The sequence below is a fragment of the Pelodiscus sinensis genome, chromosome 2 (assembly GCF_049634645.1).
Source record: "Pelodiscus sinensis isolate JC-2024 chromosome 2, ASM4963464v1, whole genome shotgun sequence".
In the NCBI taxonomy this organism is placed as follows: domain Eukaryota; kingdom Metazoa; phylum Chordata; order Testudines; family Trionychidae; genus Pelodiscus; species Pelodiscus sinensis.
Genome location: NC_134712.1, coordinates 112,840,308 through 112,861,664, shown reverse-complemented (window position 1 = coordinate 112,861,664; position 21,357 = coordinate 112,840,308). Strand labels below are relative to the sequence as shown.

The 21,357-nt window shown below is 46.6% G+C and overlaps 1 protein-coding gene across 10 annotated transcripts in view; it reads left to right on the top strand.

The window, feature by feature from the left end:
* RREB1 (ras responsive element binding protein 1) overlaps positions 1–21,357 on the top strand; it is a 176,854-nt gene that overhangs the window by 52,281 nt on the left and 103,216 nt on the right. The gene's annotated exons all lie outside the window — the stretch shown is intronic.

Here is a 21,357-nt window from a genome sequence, read left to right as displayed (position 1 = left end):
GCAGGTAGTTTGACATAGAAATAACCTTCTGAACTTTTCCTTTGGACTAGTGTTCATGGTGTCATAAAGATAAACATTTCAAAACATTTTAGTTCATCAAAGTTTTGTTTGCCTTTTAATGTATATAAAATTTAGTTCAACCAAAGTCAAAGCAGTTTTTCATCTCCTTTTCTTCATGATTTGCGAAACTAGAACTAGGACTATTACCTAGCAAGTAGTGTGCCCTTGACAGTACTAGCTCTTCTTCTAGGTCAGAGGTTGAGAAATTAAGGTAGCATCAGATATTTTTCTATTTTCTTGTTGGTTTTGAACAGCTGTTAAGCTTTGCTTATCACTGAACTTAACATTTCATTCCAGAGATGTTCAAATTGTTTACATTTTAAGTGTTTCCTTAATCCCAGACCAGTGAAGATGTTTTCATTTTTAACTCAATATGCAAAACTTACTTTCAGGGTCTTACACTTGTACTTAATACATTTTTAGCCCAGAAATAAAATGGAGGAAGATCTGAAAGAAACCATTTGCTTGGACTCTTGGGGCTCAGCATTTCATTGGGTCAGTCTGCTAATTAATTAAGTCTCTCAAGGATATGGGAATATGAGGAAATGATGATTTTGGCAATAACTTTTTTATTAGTGGCAGAAGTTTTCAACATGACCAATAGAAGGAATGAATGTGAACAGCAATGGCCTGAAAGAAAAAGGCCAAAAAGATAGCTTTGAATTGCAAAGGGCAGTGATTCAGAAGGGCTTCTGTTGCAGCTGCTGTGAAGGTGAGTGGTGCTTCTTGTTATGAAGCTTGCTTCTATTGTCAGAAGGGAGGGGAAGAGTTAGTGACTCTACCCTGTTAATCTGCTTACTTAACTCTGCCTTGTTTGCTCATTCGATTAAAACAAAATAGTGCCTCCCAGTCAGTCTTTCCTGAGACATGGGGAGAGTGGGAGGGATAATATTTTAGGCCTGTGGTTTCCAACCTTTTTTTCACTTGTGGACCCAAAAAAACTTTCAAATGGACATGCAGACCCCCTTGGAAATCTTACATGTATTACTCTGCAGACCCTAGGTTGAAAACCACTGTTATGGCAACAACAATCTTTCATGCACCCGTTAGACCAGGGGCAGAGTGGGAGGGCACGCCACACTTTTCTGTTATATTAATGGAAAGAGTGTGAGGTATAGGATGGAATTTGGGTGCAGGAGGGAGCTCTGGGCAAGGGTTAGGGGTGCAGGCTCTGGGAAGGAGTTTAGGTACAGGATGGGGTTTAGGTGCAGGAGGTGGTGCAATGTGTGTGGCAGTGCATGAGGGGGTGAGAGATGCTAGTTCTGGTTTGGAGGCGCTCCCAGTTGGTGGCACAACAGGGCACACAGGCAAACAAACTGCCTGCCATGGCTCCATATGCTGCTCAAAGTGGCTGGCTGCTGCTGGCTAGCTTGTCTCTACACACCCCTTGGGGGCAGAGGACAGCGGGTCTTTGTGCGCTGCCTGTGCCTGCAAGCACTGCTCCCATGGCTCCCATTAGCTGGTTTTCCCCCAAGGGGTGCTCACACAGAGACATGCTTCCTACCAACATCCAGGTGTGGCACTTCCGAGAGCAGCGTGGTTGCGGCTGTGGCAGGTAGGCAGGCAAGCTTGCCTGAGTGCTCTTTTGGGCAGCAGGACTTTTAGCGGCCCCAGCCTAGAAGGTCATGGCAGGCTAGAGGAAAATGTTTGGCTGACCATATCCAGCCTGCAGGCCATATTTTGCCTACCCTCCAGTAGACATGATCTGTAGACCCCCACGGGGCCTGCGGACCAGAGGCTGAAAACCATTGTTGTAGGCCGATGGAAAAATGGTTACTGGTTGGCTGCTGTAAGTGGTGCTTCCCTTCCTTCTCCTGCACCAAAGTCTGTATCCCTGTGGAGTGAAATGAGGCAGCAGTGTAGTCGGCAAATAGTCTCGCTGTAACAGAGCATAGTAATTCAAATGCAAAATCAGCGGGTGAGCGCTGAACGTTATCCTGCTCTGAACGTTATTTATGCCTTGCTCCCTAAATTCTACGTTTTGGTTTCCTATCCACTGCTAAACTGTGACCACTATGAGTGAAACTACCAGGTTCTGCGGATAGAGAATCAGACCGTAGAATGTTGCTTCTGTGTAAGGTAGGGATGTTAGCGTATAGTCGTTTAAATGATTAACCTGGGTTTATTAGTTAATGCAAATGACTACACCCACATCGCCAGAGGCTGCAAGGGATGGGTGAAGAAGGGGAAGGAGGAGGCGGGAGCTGGTGCTCATGGGGAGCCATCTTTTAAGCTGGCTTTCCACAGGTACCGGTTCCCACAAAGCCACCTCCTCCTCCTACCCCTGCTGCCTCCCACAGAGGAAGCAGTATGGGGGGTAGACAGGAACTGGTCCTTAAGGGGAGCCAGATCCCTCAGAGCAGCCTCTCCCCCCGCATGCCCACCACGCTGCTGCCCAGGACTGGCCTTACCATGAGGCAAACTGAGGCAGCCGCCTCAGGTGCCAGACTGTGGGGAGGGGTGCCGCTAGGACCCAAAGTGTAGAAAAATTGTGTCTGCTGCTGGTGTAGTGAGGGAGCATGGGGGCGTCATTTGAGCTCCCCGCCTCAGGTGCCAAAATGTTGTTGGGCCGGCCCTGCTGCTGCCCCTGATTGAGAGGCAGCAGTGCGGATGGTGAAGTGGGCAGACAGGAGCCAGTACATGCAAGAAGCTGGCTATCAAGCCAGCTCCCTGCATGTATCGGCTACCGTGGAGCTGCCTGTCTTTCTCCCCCGCATCCTCTCAGGCTGCTGCCTCTCTATCAGAGGTAGCAGCATGGGGTTGGGGTCCTGGATGCCAGAGCAGCCTCTGTCTGCGGGGAGCATGGGCCCACTGCTGCCCCGTGCTGCTGCTTCTGTATCAGGGGCAGGGGCATGGGGCAGCAGGCAGGAGCTAGTCTGTGCGGGGAGCCCCTTTTAAAACCAGCTCCCCTCACAAACCGGCTCCACCTGCCACCCTACGCTTCTGCCTCTGATACTTCTGGCCCTGCCCCCAGGGAGCATTTTGGTAGCCGTGTAACCACTAAAAATTGTTGCGGCTATATTATTACTAAAATACATGATATCTATCATCCCTACCCCTGAACCCAACGAGCCTTCACTCTATAACCATGGAGTCCAACATGCTAGCCCAAGGGTGGGCAAAAGGGCCTCCGCGGGCCAGATTTGGCCCGCCAAGGGGGTAGATCCAGCTTATGGAGACCCTGCTGCTTCCCTGCCCCCAGGCCAATTAGGGCCTGGGGATGGCGGAGTGCCTGAAGCCTTCTCCACCCTGCCCCCGCCCTGTGAATAGCATATGGCACTTCAAAGCACCGTGTGCAGCTTGCAGGACAGGGACAGAGCAGAGAAGGCTTCGCACGGGGGGAGGGGAGGAGGGGAGGAACCGTGCCAAGCCTCTTCCGGGGCATTGGTGCCTAGTGGGAAGGGGGCCAAAGGGGCTCCCCCACCCCCACCTTCCTGTTTAGGCTCCACCCCTTCCGGGATGGCCCGGGACTACTTTAAACATTTTTGAAGTGGCCCCCGGGCAAAAATTATTGCCAACATCTGTGCTAGCTACTAGCAATATGTGGCTATGCGGCCGGTTGAGTGTGGCTAGTTGGCTATGGCAGTAGCCAGTATAGTGGCTACTGCTTCAGAACTGGTTGGACACCATAACTCTCTAAAGTTTATAATCCTGGGAATTTTTTCACGCCTCAGACTCCATTTAGCTGGATCTTATCATGCTTGAGCAAAGAATGAATGACTGGAAGCCCAGGTTAAATAAGTAGAAGACCAAGCAGTTTGTAACAGGTACTCGCTCTCTACTTTTCCCCTATTCAGAGGAATACTATGCTGCATGAGCCTGCAGGGTGGAGATTATTGCTTTAGTATTATATATTTCTTGTTTAGGAGGACTATTGTCAAAAAGCTTTGTTGAAGAAATGAATTTCCAGTGGATTTTCCTAAATGAAAAGAGGCCTTGGCAGCACAAGGAATGCAAAAAAAAGTTCCAAAAAATGGGTGGCATGAAAATAGAACTGGACCACATGTTTGTTCTCAACTTGCTGATGCTTCATCTTTAACTTGCCTCATTGAACCTATAGCTTTTAGAGCACAGAAACAGAATAGCATGCAACTTTCAAGCACAGATTTCTCATCCCAGCTTCAATACTGAGCCATCGCAGAATGCGTTAATGATAAGTTTTCACTTCTAGATTTGAATTTCCTTGCAATAGTAGTCTTAAACATATTTGTATTTGTGGGTGTATGTATATTTTTATACTTTCATCCTCAGCAAAGCATGTTAAGTAGCACCTCATTGAAAGTTCTTTATGAGATGTACACCATTGCTTTTCCTTCCAAGAATCTTCTATTCAGAAGTTTCACAAGAAAGTTTTAAATCTGGATTTTTATCTCTTCTGTGTCCATATCAGCTGTTAACCTGGTCTGGGGTGATAAGGACTGTGTCTTTTAGGGTGCTGAATGGGTTTGCCGTGTTTTGTTGCATTTGGGCCAATGTGGACTGATGCTATTAGCCAATGTTATTTCCTCATTGACCTTGCTATCAAGGTTGACTCATGTCTACATGATAATTTTGTAAACGGAACATTTTGAAATGGCTTGTGCTGGATGATTTTCCTTTTGAGAGAAGGAGGCATGTGTATAGAAAAGTTATTAAATTTGAATTTTGAGAGAGAAGTGGTGAGGGGAGCCTACTACACATAAATTCATAGAAACATAATTTAAAATAGACCTCAGTTGGTAGAAGAAGCAAAGGAGATGTTCTATTTACATTTTTGTTATTCTGAGGCTAGATTTCATATTAATCTCTGCTTACCAAGATTTTGTAGAGGAGTGTTAGCTGCATTAATTCTTGCCCCATTTGTGTTTCGTATATTAGTTATTTGTTTAATTAGGGGACGTACAGACAGCTTGCAGAACATTGACTTATTTATGTGGTGCTAATTCATAAGTTTGCTTGTCTGCAAACAGGGTTCCCAAATTTCAGCCCACAAAGACCCTCCTGCTCAAGTGATGCGAGTCATCACGGTCACAGCTCCTCTCTAGCTCTCCAGCCAGCACTTCCCACTTCTTAGGCTTGAACTGGCTATCTGACTTTTATCCTTAGTGAAGAGGCACTGTGATCATGCTGTGCCACTACAATGCCATTTCAGCAGACTCCTCCCCCGCTCCCTCCTCGCCCTCCAACCCAGGATCATGCTGACAGAATCAGACCGCCTCAGGAAGTATGAATCAGCTCTTCTCAGTCTGTCTGGCCTTGCTGTTCCTGAGGTGTGTCCTTGCAAATTTAAAGGCTTATGTTTGGCCTGTGATCACTGATGTTTGTGTAATCTTCACATGGACATGCACTCACCAGGCCACATTTGTAGATTGATTAGTAGTCATGTCATATGGGCTCAGGATTTCACTGTCCCAAACAAGTAAATAGTTGTGTGGCTTAAAAGAAAATCTGGAGACTTTTTAAACCAAGTGTAACTTGGAATCACTGTACTGTAGCTCCAGTGGTTCCTAACCTTTTTGATACCAGGGACTGGCAAATCCATTCACAAACTTTTGGCATGTTTGCATATGCATAAGGAATATGCAAATACAGTGTTACCCATCCGCCAAAAGCCCCGGCCTCCAGAGTCTCCCAGTACCAGCCCTAACCCCTAGAGTCCCCCACCCTTCCTCTACCCCCAGTACCAGCCACTGACCCCAGAGTCCCCCGTATCCAACCCCCCCCGTGCCAGCCCTCATCCCAAATGCCTCCGTGCCAGCCCCTGCTCCTTAAAGACCCCCAACAGAGCCCCCAGTGCCAGCCTCCTATATCCAGAGTTCCACTGCACCCAACTGCTTCAGAGCCTGCCCCCAGTCCTCAATATTAGTCCCGTCCCCAGAGCCCTCTGCCTCTTAGAGCTCTCTGCCCCCAGAGTCCTCCAGCACTAGTCCCGCCCTAGAGCCCCCAGTGCCTGCCCTGCCCCCCTCACCTAGCCCTGTGCTGCCTCCCAGCCACCAGCCGAGTGCTGCTGCCCGGGTTGTTGCTGCTCTAAGTCTGTAATGCCAGGCTCCGCATGGTCCTCTCGCCGTGCAGCGAACTGGTCTTCCACGTCCGAGAGGAGACCCTACCCCTGCCCTGCCAGGCTTGGCAACAGCCCAGCCCCCGACACGTGCCTGGGATCGGCGGTGTCTGCGACACAGATGACAGGGGTGGGCACATGTTTCTGGAGGCTCCAGAGTTCCTCCCCAGGCCATTGACAGTCAGGACCCAGAGCTGCAGGGTCACTTGGCCCATGCGTGTCTGGGGCCCACGGCACCTACCTGACAGCCGGACAGTAGTAACGCCCCCCTGACTCCTGCTGGTTTGTGTTGGGAAGCCCAGCTCCCCCTGCACAATTCCTACTGGTCCTGCCAGCTGTTGCACCCCAGAACATTGGGAAGCAGCCAGACGTGGTGCAGGCCGGAGCTGGCAGGGGAGATTCCACGGGGGAAGCCAGGCCCTGCTGGAGGTGGGGAGGTAATTGCAGACACCCAGCATGGCTCCCCGAGGCCTCTAACCTGATCCTCCTCAGTATCGATAAAGGCTGGGATGCTCATGGCTGCGAAAGCTCCACTCCCTGGTGCTGAACACGCTGCTTGCAAGAGAAAGGACATAGGGTAGCCGCCCGCCAAGCAGCCCCGCCAACCGGACCACATGGCTGCCACGGGGCAGGAGAGGCTGCCACAGTAGGGACAGCCTCACTGTGGGCCGGCTCCAGCTGTGGCACGCGGGGCAGTCTGCAGCACCGCTCACCATGGGAGGGAGAGTGGGAGGAGAATTTTTAGTACACGCGCAGGCATTCACCTTATAGAAAATGGAGCTCCCCCAGTGGGCGGGGCTTTTTAGCAGCTGGGGGCGTGCCCTGGCAGAGTGCCACGGCCTGTCAGGCAGGTATTCGTGGCCTGCCACCCATCTGCGGACTGGTGGCTGGAAACCGCTGCTGTAGGTCATCTCTGTGATTGAAAATAATGCACTGCTGCTGGTTCTGCTTTATCTCAGGCTATTTGTGCCCTGAGCATTGATAACCGTTCATAGACAATACATGACATTTGTTTTCTTCCTCGCAATAACACTTCATACCAGAACATACTTTACTCGGATTTAAATGGCTTGAAAATTTTCCTTTGTTGAATTAAATGTGAGGTGTTTTTTCAGTGTGGGGGTGGGGACCCTTTGTTAGCTCTGCACCAGAACATGGCACGTGAATAGATTTGAAAAAAAACCAAGATGACTTTTCTAAAGGCATCAGGCCCCTCCCGCAGCGAGGCAGGGCATAGTACACCGAACTTAGAGACCTTTAAAGTACATGCTGAAATGGATGCTGGGAAGATACAGTACATTGCTTGGGCACAACTCCAAAGCTCTCAAGGCAAGCAATATTTAAACAAGCCGAACAGCCCCTTTCGGCAAGCAGCAGGAAATCCAGCACTCAGCTTTGTGTCGTTGCCTGGTCAGCAGAAGATAAAAGTGTAGGTTGTTGCAGCTGGGGTTGCCTCCTATTACTGCATGGTAAACTGTTAAGAAAAGATAAAGAGACAGGGAAGAACTGGGGTCTTCTTGCTGAGAAGGGTTCTTTCTTATTTACGCTATTCAAGTGCTTTGAAAGATGTTGGGCCTCATTCTATTCTCGCTTACATTGGTGTAAATCTTGAGCATCTCCACTGAGCGTGGTGAAATTGTGCTGCTATAAAACCAGTATGTGAGAGGAGAGTTGGACTCTTTGTTTCATCACAAACAACTATTTAAACAAGGCTTCCTTGACTATATACATAGCTACTTTACAGCCAGCAGTGGCCTTCTCAAGCTTTTAAGCAATCATGTCTGCTACTGACAGGGGCTTTTATTTTCAAATGCCTCTAGAATCCAATCAGCTATTTTCTTCTCAACTTTTATATCTGAAGCTCCTTCCTGATTGTAGGGCCTTCAGTAATTAGGAGAAGAGTTTAAATGAATGGAATGATTATTTCAAGTCATCTGATCTCTATTTACTGAATTTTTCCTCTCTCTTTTCCCTGCTATGACAGTATTGGTGTCTTGGGAAAGAGTGCTTAGAGCATTTGTTACCAATTTAGTAGCAAGGACGTGCTCAAATTTAGGTCTTCTGAGTTCCGTGTGTGCCATATGCGACCAAAATGTAATCTTTGCTGGTTCTAGTATAAAAGAACAAACATGGTTTTGCTATTCTTTGGATAGTGTTTCTGTTATTTAGTGTGAGTTACGCTGGCATAGTCATTTTGTTTTGGTAAGGCAGCTAAGCAATTAGGCACCCTAGGGAGCACAATTATGAACTGATCACTCCCTTGGGTTTAGTGAGGTATGAAACACAGCCAAGATAGAACTTCTGACTTCCCTCACAGATGTGCTAATCCTCACAATTACCTCCCCCCCCCCAATACACACACCTTTCTAGGAGCTGTCTTGCTGCTATTTTAAAGTCCTCTGTTATTTCAGAAATAACTTTGTTTGTGATATTTTCTGGCTATAAGAGGATTTGGTGGGGAATCCACAGACTTTTTGGCATCTGTAGTTTTGACTATGATGACACGCACAGAATTTTATGGGATATGTTTGAAGTTCCTATTTTTTTGTAGTGTTTTGTGTTTGTAACAAAGTTCATCCTGTAAATCGTGTTCCCCCTCCCGCCCTGGTTTATTGTGTGTGTTTTATTTACCTTTATAAATTATATTAGAAGATTTACCCAGCGTTGCTCAGGTCCTTAACTCAAATAAGGTTTTTTTTTCCCTGCATTTAAATCATTGCTCTGGGGTGGGGCTGGGAAACAGGGGTTCAGTATGCAGGCTGTCTCGGGGAAAGAGGAGAACCCCAGCCCTCTGTCGCTGCAGCAGGTTGGGACCGGGTTAGAAGTGCCTCTCCATGGTCGCTGCTGTTGCTGCGGACACAGTGGGGGAGAGATGCATGTCCCCTGGATGGGGGGGACAGACAGACAGACATACAAACAGACACTCTCTAAAATATATAGTAGATAGTAGGGATGTAAAATGCTGTTTAATTAGTTAAATATTAAGTTTAACTGGTTAACCGCTTAAACTGGGCCAGGGAGGGGGGCGCTCCAGCTGGATTAGGCTGCAGCAGCCCCATCATGGCCAGCCTGGAGCCCCCTTCCAACAAGGCTGGAGCAGCTCCTTGCCCCACTGGTTAACCAGTTAACCATTGACATCCCTAGTAAATAGATGTCCCTGTCTCCACCCCACCTTCCTGCTGGCCCAATGGGGTTATAGCAGTCCTGGTCCCCATCTCTAGTCCCTTGTTGTCCCCACCCTGTGGTCATTCTACAGTATAACTCTACCTTCTACCAGACCCGTCTTTCCATTTTATGAGAAACAATCGAATTCCAAGCATATCCCATTGTTCCAGCACAACCAAACCCTGACCTTGCTTTAAGTTATGATAAGAGGAAGCTGCAAACTAAATTTGGAGGCCCTAGGTCTTACCATTTAGGAGGAAATCTTGAATGAACAGACTCATGGATAGACACACAGACAGATGCACACTCTCTAATATATAGTAAATAGTACAGGATCATAGTAATTACATATGGAAGAACCTATTTAAGTATATCTATCTTGCAATTAGGTATCCATGGCTGGCCATTCCCAGCTGACTTGGGTTTGTGATGCTTGGGCACAGAGGCAGTTTAATTGGATGTTTGAGCTTTTGCTGCCAAGATCTCTTGGAGCCTCCCACCTTGCAGGATCATAGGGCCCAGATTCCAGCCCAAGTTTCAGTGCTTACACTGCAGTTAAAAAGCACCACAAGCCCAAGACAGCTGGCATAGGATAGTGTGAGTACCTAATTGCAGTGTAGATGTACTAGGGATGTGAAGGACTAGTCAGCTATCCGATAAGCAAATGCTTATCAGATAGTCGAGTCAACTAGTCGCTTCCCCCATCCCTTGCTGCCTCTATCAGAAAGAGGCAGCAAAGGGGTGTGTGTAGAGATGGAGATACGTCAAAGTGGCAGCACCGCATGGAGCTCGGGGTCAGTGGGGAAGTCGTCGTCGTCCCCCCCCCCTCCGCTAACCCCAGGCTCCATGTGGTGCTTTTGCCTTTGAAGTATAGCAACAGCCCTAGGGAGGTGTCCTATCGACTGTTCAGTTAGTAAATTACTTGCAATTTAACGTTCCTAAGATGTACCCTAGATGCTGTTTTGACTTGGGGTTAAGTGACAAGTGATGATGTTACCTTCTCTTGCTTTCTGAAACTTCGTTTGAAGTCTGAATTAGGGAACAAGTGAAATGAGTCTAGTGGCCTCAGCCCAGTTCTTAGTAGATAAATTGAACCACATCACCATATATGAAATTAGCAGGTTAGTTAACCAGATTGCTGCCACATCATACTGATAACATTGATTCAGAACTGGTGGTATTACTTTCCCCTGCAGGTTTCTCGTTTTAACTAATTCAAATATATACTTACTACTTCATCCAGAGATTCAACCTCTGCAGTTATACTAGGCGATCTCCCTTGCCCTAATTAGCTCTGTTCTATTAGGATCTCACTGAAACATTATATTACGAGGGGATGATGTCTAAACTGGAAGGAGACTAATTTTGGAGCATTTGCTTCCATCATTTCATTATTTGCTATGTTTGTGTCTCTACAGAAAAGTACAAATTCAAGTGGTGTGTGTGTGTGTGTGTGTGTGTGTGTGTGTGTGTGTGTGTGTGTGTGTGTGTGTGTGTGTGTTTTTCTGAATGATAATGTCATCTTTCTGTCCAACTGGCCTTTCAGTCAAGCATTCTGTAAACCTTTGCTAACTTTCATCTTAAATATTCTTGGCCTGATTTTTTCCTCTTACCTTGGTGCAAGTTATGAGTGGCAGCACTCAACTCAATGAAATTACACTTTACGACATAAACCAGCTCAAAACTGGTATCAGTGCATGCAGAACCAACCCATGTCGTCAGGAATTATAAACAACTTAATCTTAGAATTGGAACCGGTGTGTGTGTGTGTCGGGGGGGAGGGTGTTTCTCGCACACAATGCTCATCCTAGTGCCTTTGAATGGCAGGACCATTATGTGAATTAACATTAACTGTTGATGTACAGAGTGTATATATGTAATTTGAAAACTGATTAATTTAGTTTCAGTAACAAACTAACACCATCCTGCCAGAGGACTTTGCTTTTTTCTTTTCATATGAAATTTTATATGATTACCTTGTGTTTATGTCTCTAGATTCAGTCATAAGTGTAATTGTGGCTGTTAGGCCTGAAACAAGCTATATTTAGGAATTCAATACGTACCTCAAAGGGAGAAGGAAGAAAGTTACCTTTTTCATAAATGGATTGTTCAAAGAGTTGTCTTTATCATCTGTAGATATAATGTCTGAGCAGTAGAATTCCTTCTTTCTGTAGGGGAAGAGTCCAGGATGGTTTAGGACCAGCAACAAACACTCAACCAGCTTGCCAGGAAATATAGGAGTGTCTGTCTAGAATGAGGCACATTGCAACTGTCCTGATGTTTCCTAATAGCTGTTGTAAGGCTGGTGGAAAGAACAGCTCACGGTGCTATTTTGGTCCAAACAAGTAGAGCTCTGTGTAGATATAAAATTTGTATCCATGTCCTTATCTACAAAAATGAACTATGGATATCCACATCTACACATAGATATAAAGCGAATATCGGTGGATTTGCAGGGCTCTACAAACAAGTAGAACATCATATGCTAGGAATTACAATCTCTTCATATTGAGTATTTACAGTGAGGATGAGTAGAAAGATAGACTGCTGTGATTGTTCTTCCTCTTATGTAGCTCCATAATTGAGTCCTCGTCTCCCTACAGGTTACTTCGGTATAACTTACGCCACTCAGGGGTGACACTAATACAGACCTGTGAGTGATGTAAATTATAGCAATCTAAGTGGCGGTGCAGGCAGCCAGCGGGAGAGCTTCTCCGGCCAATGTAACACTGCTGCTCACGGAGGCAGGAGTTACTAAGCCAACAACTCTCCCATTGGCTTAGAGTGTCTTCATTAGAAGCACTACAGTAGTGCAGCTTTACAGTAGCCATTTCTGTATGGTCCTTTGCTAGTCTCTCTGTTGATGAATAGTCCTTTTGATCCACCCAGCATCCCACATTGTCCATCTATGAACTTCCTTTTTCTGCCTCATCATCTTCTACCTTCATCTTTCCCTCCCAGGCCTGTAAACATGCTTCAACCTCTGAACCTCTTAAAATGTACCCTGAAAATTGCATCTTTCAGAATTCTCCTGTAGCATCAAAATTGGAAGGTCTGTTATTTGTTCATCATTTGAATGTCTGTGATTCATAGCTGTAGTTGAATACTGACCAAATGTAGATTTTTTTTAAGTCAGAATTGAATCTTTAGCTTTAGAAAGGGGTGGTGTTTCTGCTCACTATGTTCACCAGCATAAGCAGCTCTGGCTCTCTCCCCAGCTGCCAGGGAGGGCTGGGCCAAGGTGTGGCAGTCCCAGCCTGCCCCTCTCCCGCTCCCTGGGGCTGCTGGGAGAGCGCACCTGAGCCACACAGAGCCAAGTCACACAGCAGGGCCAGGCAGGCTGGGAGCGGACACTGCTCCAGGGGGCGCACAGAGACAGAGATCCTGGGAGAGCACACTGGGCCAGGGTCAATGGCACATGCCAGAGCCACTTGCTCGCGGGGGACACCTGCAGCGTGGTCCCCAAGCACTGGCCAGGACGCACAGAACAAAGCTGCATGGCAGGTGCATGGGTCAGGCAGTCTGGGAGTGGGGCCCAAAGGCAGGCGGAAGCTGCTCCAGGGAGCACACGGGGATGGAGCCACATATATACCCTATTTTATAGAGTGGACATGTGGTCAGGGCTCCTGGAGATGCAGAGTGACATGATGATTTCGCTCTGTCGTCCCGCAGGAAAAAAAATTGTATACATATGGAGAGAGATGTCCAGTCTCATCAGATGATTATTCTTCCAGAACATTTATTTCACTCTTGCTATTCTGGTTCTAACTTCAGTTTCCAATCTGCCATTCTCTGTAACTATGCTTCCCAAATTCCAATAATGTCTTATTTCCTGTATGGCTGTGTCATTCACTGGAATCTTGTGTATTTTCCTAGGATCCTTGCACACCACCAGGGCTATGGCTTAATGATCACGAAAAGCTTTACTGGTACATTCATCAGAGGATTTACGCTCATAGGGACAAACTCACTGCTGACACAGGTGGTCACAAGTCTGTTGACTTCAGTTTTGTTTGCACCCTCCGTATAGCAAAGATATTAGCTCTTTGAGCCAAATGACTTTTGTTCCGTGAACTTAAAACTATTCCTGCTACAGAGTTTCAGCAGGTATGGATCACAGAACTTACAGCATTACAGGAGCAGCCTGTCCCTCAAGTGGTTATCAGGCCTCCTCAGCTGATTTCTGGCATTCTCTCGCTTAGCACCACGGAACTTACAGAGCTCTCTGAGCTCTGTGCTGACCTCTTTGGAGTCCTTGTAGGTCTTGTGAGGCGAGGCATGTGTACTTCGTAAAATCCTTTTGCAGTGCCTGTGGATTTTGTATAAAGTCCATTGGACCAAAAGCAATACTACAAGGAATTTAGAAGATCAGTGGATACAACTGGGGATGGGAGTGGAGGTGGAGATGTTCTGTGTCCTGCCATCCTGTAAGCCAAATTCAAAAGAACCTTTTTTGAGAATTCTTCCCAAGCTCCTCTGAGAAAGCCGGCAAACTGTAGAATTCCAAGAGAAATTGCTATTATAATAATAATTAATAAGGTATCAAGTTCACGTACTGTTGTTGTACCAAGGAGTTCTAGTCATGGTCACTATTATTAGGCACTATGCAAACAGAATAAAAAGAAAGCCTTTTCCCCAATGAGCTTCCAGTCTCTTCCCATTTTGCGTCATTGGATATGAAAAGAAGCCCTCGCTGATGTTCTGTGGAAGCCCTGCTGATCCTGGAGGAAAGTGTATTGCTCAGCTGCTCCAAATTAATTTAAACATTCTTGCTTCATTTTCTTATATTCATGAAAACATACAGTTTGTTGTCCTTTTTAAAAATAGTTTTTCCAAGACAATTCTTGGAGCACAGCGTTAAGAAACAGCAATATTATTTTGCATCTCAGCATACTTCAGAAGGCATAGCTGCCAGTCCACTTCATCTGCTACATAGTTGAGAGAGTTTGTCTGTCTGTCCCTCTGTGAGTCTGTTTTGTTCAAGAACTTTTTCTAAATGATAAGAGCTAGGACCACCAAATTCGGTATACAGCTTCCTCTTACAGCTTAAAGCAATGCAAGGGTTTGGTTGTGCCAGGACAATGGGATGTGCCTGGAATACAATTGTTTCTCCTAAAACACAATGGGAAGAGTCTGCTAGCAGGCACCTTTATATTGCAAAAGGACCACAAGGGAGTGGGCGCACCCGTAAGAGAATAGCCAGCTGCAGGTGGGGCTCTGAACGTTGCTGGCCACTGTATGTGTGTAAGTTCACATGCTGGTGAGCCGACATGGCCCCTGCTGCTCCGGCCAGCCCCAGGGATTGGCTAGCCTCCTGCACTCCCCCCCCTTCCCACTTCCTACCTTGAGCCCTCAGATGCCTCCCTGACTCCTGCACCCCCTAACCCTCTGCCCTGAGCCTCTCCTTATCCCCAACCCTGAGTCCTGCATCCCCCAAACCCACCCACACCTCTACCCTGGAATATAATTGTTCCCTAAATCCCTGTTGTGAGTCTTGCACCCCCCTCCACACCTTCACACCCCCAGCTCCCTGTACTGAGCCCTTCACACCCCTAAGCACCTGCCTTGACTCCTGCACCTACATCGCACACCTCAAGTCCACTTCCCTGAGCCCTTCCTTAATGACCTGAGCAATGTGGGCTGGGTGTGCTAGTTTCTCATAATTAAATGTATCTCGTTTGAATAGAAAACCACATTAAACTGTTTATTTCAAAATGTAAGCTTCTACAGAGAACCGTAGTCCTGCCCACCTAAATGAGTGCATGGATGTGCCCACATGTAATACAACTGCTTTAGAAAAATTTCACCTTGTCAATGAAAATAATACATTTTATTCTGGAATAGTTCTTTTCTCTCTTCCTTGCCGGAGGGGAGGGAGAGGGGGAAAGAGAGAGTCCTGTGCTTCAGTTTGAGTGACCTGTTGCTCTCTCTCATATGTAGCAAGTGTATGTAGAATGAACAAAGTTAAGTTTACATAGTTGGCTTGCATCTCGGATGTGGGATGGAAATCACAGAAGGAGAGGGAATGACTAACATACAATTGAGTATCTAATCTAAATGGAAATAATGGGTGTGATACCTTGGCGTGTCTGGCTCAGAGTGGAATGATGTTATCTGCAAACTTATTTAGAGAACAAGATGCAAGAGTGCTGGATAGTGGCTTGTAAGTGGGTCAGGTTTTAGGCTGTTCCAAGAAGGAAAGAAATGTGTGTCTGCCCGGTCGGTCGTGGTCATGTGGGCTAGGAGGAGGTCAATGGCACTAGGCAGTGGTTTAGAGAGCAGCCTACGATAGGGTTCTGTGATCCATAGTCAATGTTTTAAATTAAAGGGCAGGTGTAAAGAAGCATGCTTTCAGCATGGGTAAGAAATCATATATGTGGGGTCAGAATTTTTATTATAGTACCTTGGTGTTAAATTAAATCGTTCTAATTAAAAATTATTGTCAGGTGGAGGAGTGAGTTAGTGTGTATGTGAGTTATACAGAAATTCTGATCTTGTAACCGTTTTAAGAGGTTGGGTGGGGGTTGTTCTGTTTTTTGGTCTGGAATACACAGTAGAGAGGAAAGCTCCTATGTTCATGGAAGAGAAGACAACAGGACTATGATGATGGGGAGAAAAGGAAGTGTGTGGTTAGAAAAACCTTAGTGGCTAAAGCCTGTGCAGCAGGGGAACCCTGCTGATAACACAATGGAAAATTTAGAGGGTCTGTCTCTTTCCTGACTTTAAAGGAGTGGTGCTTTGTAATAAATGGCTGCCATGTGGCAGCTGTCTCCCAGCTTTGTGAGTCTGGCAGTAGTTAATCCTGTCAGCAAAGCACACTCCCTGGAAAAGAGCAGTGAGAAGAGCTGCACATTCTTAAAACAATTTGATCCGATAAACTTTTTTCCTGCATGAGCGCGCGCACACACACACGATTGAGGGCGTAAGACTTTTAAAAATAAATTTCTAGGGTTTTTTTGGTTTTTTACCTGTAGGTTTCATGCTTTCCAGCTTTGCTTCACAACTTTGAGGGCTAGAAACATACATACGACACTTTTTGTTTTAACAAAAGTTGTGATGCTCATTATGACATGGCTCCATCAGGTTATAGACACGACATGATAAAATCATAAGTGGGATCCCAGATATTTTTATTCCCCTAGTTTGTAGTGACAGGCACCGTTTTACTAAATTATCTCGTTAAGTGGAAAGTGTTTTGGTGTGCACTATGTAAGGTGTTTCCAAATGAGAGTGGGGTGAGAGAGGAAACTGGAATTTGCAATAAAAGGAGATGGGTCGTGGCAGAGGCATTGCACCAGCAGCAGAATTTCAGGGTTTCTTCAAGGATCCTTGGCAAACTATGCTTATACTGTCCACTTAGGGCTTGCCTACAAAGGGAAACTGACTGGCATAGTTATATCAGTATAGTTGTGTTGGTATAGACTCCCCATGTCGACGCTTATTCTGGGATAAGAGTGTATTTTTGCAGTTCAGCTATGATGCTTCCAGAGTGACAATATTGCTAAAAGTTCCCATATAGCCAAGCCTTTGGTGAGTCTCTTAAAAAAAAATCCCTCTAAGGGGGTAAAAAATCGTGACCAGACCAGGGCTCCCCCCCTCTCCCCCATGCAAAAGCATTATCAGGAGATCTGCTGTTGCTTCCTGTGCATGCTTCACGCTGATGATCCAGCCTTCCTCTGATCCTTCCTCAGCCTGTTCCTGTTGCAGCCAACACAACTCCAGCCACATGGCAAAGAGTGCAAGGTTAGGACATGAAGTGCTGCACAAACTAGTGCCTGACACGCACATCTGAGTTTCAAACCCTCTCATCTTAAATCCATGAGGAAAGACGCCCTGAACAGCTTTAGGGCAGGGTTTTAAACTGAAGAGTGATGTCTGATACACTTCTGCTCATCTGATCCACCAGTTGGGACTGACAGGCCGCCCCTCCTCAACCAACAGGTGCAAAGACTGATTGCCAGTGAGCAATTCGACATTGCCAGTTTGTGGCTTTCCTTCGTCTTTGCATTACTACGACTGCTGTTTTCACCATGCTGTAATAAGAACAGCCAGACCAATTGTCCCCTACTGAGTCATTTCAGTGGATGCCTATGCATCTGCATGACCAATTGATAAGACACAGAAGTCCTGGTTTGTAGTTTCCCTCAGAAACAATTGATTGCAGGCTCTGGCTGCACTGCACGAAACACAGATGCCTGCTCTTGGCCTGCCTTTAAAGGGCAAAGCTGCAGCATCATGCCTCTCCTCAGGTTCTCTCTCCCGTCCTGTTCATTTTACAGCAGGAATCCCATGGCTCGGACTGGCTTACTGTGTGGGATTTCAGCCTCTCTGACACCGTTGTCCAGCTCTGCCTGCAAGTAGCCCCCACAGACATTTTTCAATTCCAGGAGCACTTTGTCTTGGGTTCTAAATTTTGTTTGTTTCTTGCTTTTCACCACAGGCTTTCCACCTGGTTCTTCCAGATTTAATCCATCTGTTCTATTGTAGAGGCTCCTGGATGAGAAATCCCTTGCATAAGTTGGAATACAGTGCCTGGCCATCCTTTCCTTTTAAAGCAGTAGCCGACATCTCGGCATACACAGCCTTTCCAAAGTGTGTTCGCATTAATGATCTGGCTATATTATGGTTCATCTGCATTTGTTTCATTTTAGTTTTGTTAGCAAACAAGAAGAGCCAATGATAAGCCTCTCTGCCTGCTGCATTTTAGATCATGTTTCCTTATTTCATAGTCCCAACCTGTCTCTCCTGATCGAAAGCAGTGTTGTACCCCAGTCAGTCCCAGGATACTAGAGAGACGAGGTGGGGCGAGGTAATATCTTTTATTGGATCCACTTCTGCTGGTGAGAGAGAGAGAAACTTTCGAGCTTACACAGAGCTCTTCTTCAATGCTGGGAAAGGTACTCAGAATGTGACAGCTAACTATAAGATGGGACAGATTGTTTAGCATAAGTAGACAATCTGTTCCATCTTGTAGTTAGCTGTCACACTCCTGAGTACCATTCCCAGGCTTAAAGAAGGGCTCTGTGCAAGCTCGAAAATTTCTCTCCCTCTCTCTCTCAGCAACAGAAGTTGATTCAGTAAAAGAGATTTCCTGGTTGAGCCAGTGTGAGTGCCAAGTGCTGCTTTGATAGCTGAGGCACTACTCATCAGAACACACCACTAGATGGCTCTAACATGTACCCCTTTACCTCCCCAAGGACAAAGGGCAACTGTGGTTTCTCACTGCTGCATAGTGAGGGAAAGGGGATCCAGGAGCCACTACAGGGAAGGCATTTCCTCAGTTTCTTCAGGGCATCCCTGCAGAAACAGTTCCTGGCTATACATAAGGCTATTCTCCTTGGGGGCGTGATTTGTATCTTCACCCCAATGTAGACATGAGGCTCCTGCTAAGGCATCCCCAAGAGATACAGAGCGCTAGCAGGAGCTCAGCTATTACAATGATGAGTGCTATGTAAGAACCCATACAGAACTGAATAGAATACTTCTCCCCCGGGCTCTGCCCCAAGGTTCGATACTTGAGGACCAGTCCCTGGTGCTGCTCTCACCAGTATTGTCTCACACTGCCATGTTCTTGTCAGTCTTTCTCCAGAAAAGACACTTTACCCAGTGAAATGAGAGGGGGCATGAAAGCAGTTTTCAGGTATCTAAAAGGGTGTCACAAGGAGGAGGGAGAAAAATTGTTCTCCTTGGCCTCTGAGGATAGGACAAGAAGCAATGGGCTTAAACTGCAGCAAGGGAGGTTTAGGTTGGACATTAGGGTCAGGGTGGCGAAACACTGGAATAAGTTGCCCAGGGAGGTTGAGGAATCCCCATCTCGGGAGATATTGAAGAGCAGGTTAGACAGACACCTATCAGGGATGGTCTAGACCGGCCGTGGCCAACCTGCATGTGGCTCTTGCCCCCCAAAAGTGCAGCTCACGAAGCCTCCCCGGCCTCCCCTTCTCCCCGGCTCTCCTGTGCTTACCAGGTCGGAGCTGCGGAGTTTTCGAAATGGCACCCAAGATGGCAGCCATCTTAAAGGGGCAGCCTCCTTTTTAAATGTTTTGTTTTTGTTTTTGCTTGACAATTCTGTTCGGGGGGGGCACTCCCCCCCCCCCAACAATTCTGGTGCGGCTCTTCACATTTTGTCCGCCGCTGTTTCGGTTCTCTGTGTTAAATGGGTTGACCACCCCTGGTCTAGACAATACTGGGTCCTGCCATGAGGGCAGGGGGCTGGACTCAAGGTCCCTTCCAGTTCTAGTATTGTTTGATTCAAGATTGTCCAAAGACCAGAATAATGTCCAGAACTGGGAAATACTCCTCTGTTTACTGAAAGATGCTATGTGAAGTCTCAAGCAGCTCAGTATTCCTTGCAGCCAGTGCCACTCTGGGAGGAAGGGAACTTGCATGGCTTGCCACTCCGTCTAAAGCAAATAAACCAGACTTAAAGCCAAGAAACACATCTACTTCCTGGAACGCTAAGTCATTCACACAGCTGTCTTAGCTTTCAGAACACATGCAAAGCAGTTCTTATGGCAGACACAGTAATGCTTTTGTGTCTCTCGTTAACAAGCAGAGGGAATATAGGAATAGACATACCGGATTACACCAAAGGTCCATCTAATCCAGTGTTCGTTCCCTGATGGTTGTCATTTCCTCCTGCTTAGAAGGAAGGCAGCTGCTTCCTCATTTCCAGTCATGACATGCTATAGCATGAGGGGTCAGAGAGAAGATGGATGAAAAACTCCTTTCTGATCTTTGTGAGCCTTCAGTTTGTTGCTTGCTTGTTTGCCCTGGCTTGTGTAGCTGATAATTTTAAGGTTGCAAACAACATTATCCAGATTCTTTCGAGTCCTGATCTCCTCTTCACTTGAGCAAGTTCTTGAAGATACTGAAACAGGTAGAACCCTATTTCCTGGGACTTGGTTGTTAAATGAGCTAAACCGAGAAACAGAATGAGCAGTGAGGATGTAAGGAGTTTCTTCTTCTAGATTTTGGTGTCACGAACTAGCAGTTTTATACTCGGTTCATGAGTGCAATTGCTGCCAGTTTGGGAAGGGTGTTTACACTCTTCAGCAACTTCCTGACCTTAGTATGGGTGTATTAGTAGTGATCATCATCTATCATCTGATTCTCTAGTGCCTCACACCTTGTGTAATCACTGACACTTGTGCAAAATGCTACCCAATCAGAGTGGGAATGTTTCACACCTACTGTGCACAGTTGTAAATAACTGTACAATACAGAAACATTGATGCAACCTTAAAGTTAAGAAATCAAGCACAAAAGACAAGACAGGCATCAAATACATAGTTACACTAGGGCTGCTTTGTGTGTCAGAAGTGGCATAGGGTGGCTAGAGTGTACTGGTGAATATATCTAAGAAATGTCAGGGGACAGGTTCACCAGTGCATCATGTTAGTTGTGCACCACTATAACGGCATTGGTTTCAGTATAGTTACATTATCCACTTGGAATAACACAATTGTGAATCAGAGAGCTGTATTTTCTTCAACCTCATTAACTTGCCCATGTGACCAATCCTACATACTTTTAGGGTAGGTATTAGGGATGTAATAGTGTAGTCGATTAACTGCTAAGCTAAAGCTTATAGGTTCATGCTTTAGACTACACACATTCCTTCCCGCCTCCCTTGCCAGTACATTTTTTAGCAGGCTGACCAGCAGCCTGGCTCAGTCCCAGCTTGCGCCAAGTCTGTGACCTTCCCCCGCTGAGGCTCTGCATTTAAAGTGTATTAGGAGCCAGGTAGGCAGGCAGCGTGGCTCAGTTACAGCTCATGCCGGGACCAGGAGCTCAGACTCCCCTCTAGACAGGCTGCTGGCACTCCACAATGCTGCCTCTGTATCAGAGGCAGCACCATGAGTTGACGGGCAGCTGGCCTGCAAGGGGAGCTGGTTTTTAAACTGGCTCTCAGCTGGCACCCCACACTGCCTCCTCTGATACAGAGGCAGCAGTGCAGCGTGGCAGGGGGCTCCTCAGGCGTGGGGCTGGAGCACACTGGCTGCCAGCCCCACCCCCTGTGGACTAGAGAATAGTTGAGTAACCGATAAGAATTCATGAGGTTATTCAATTAACTGATATTTAATATCCCTAGT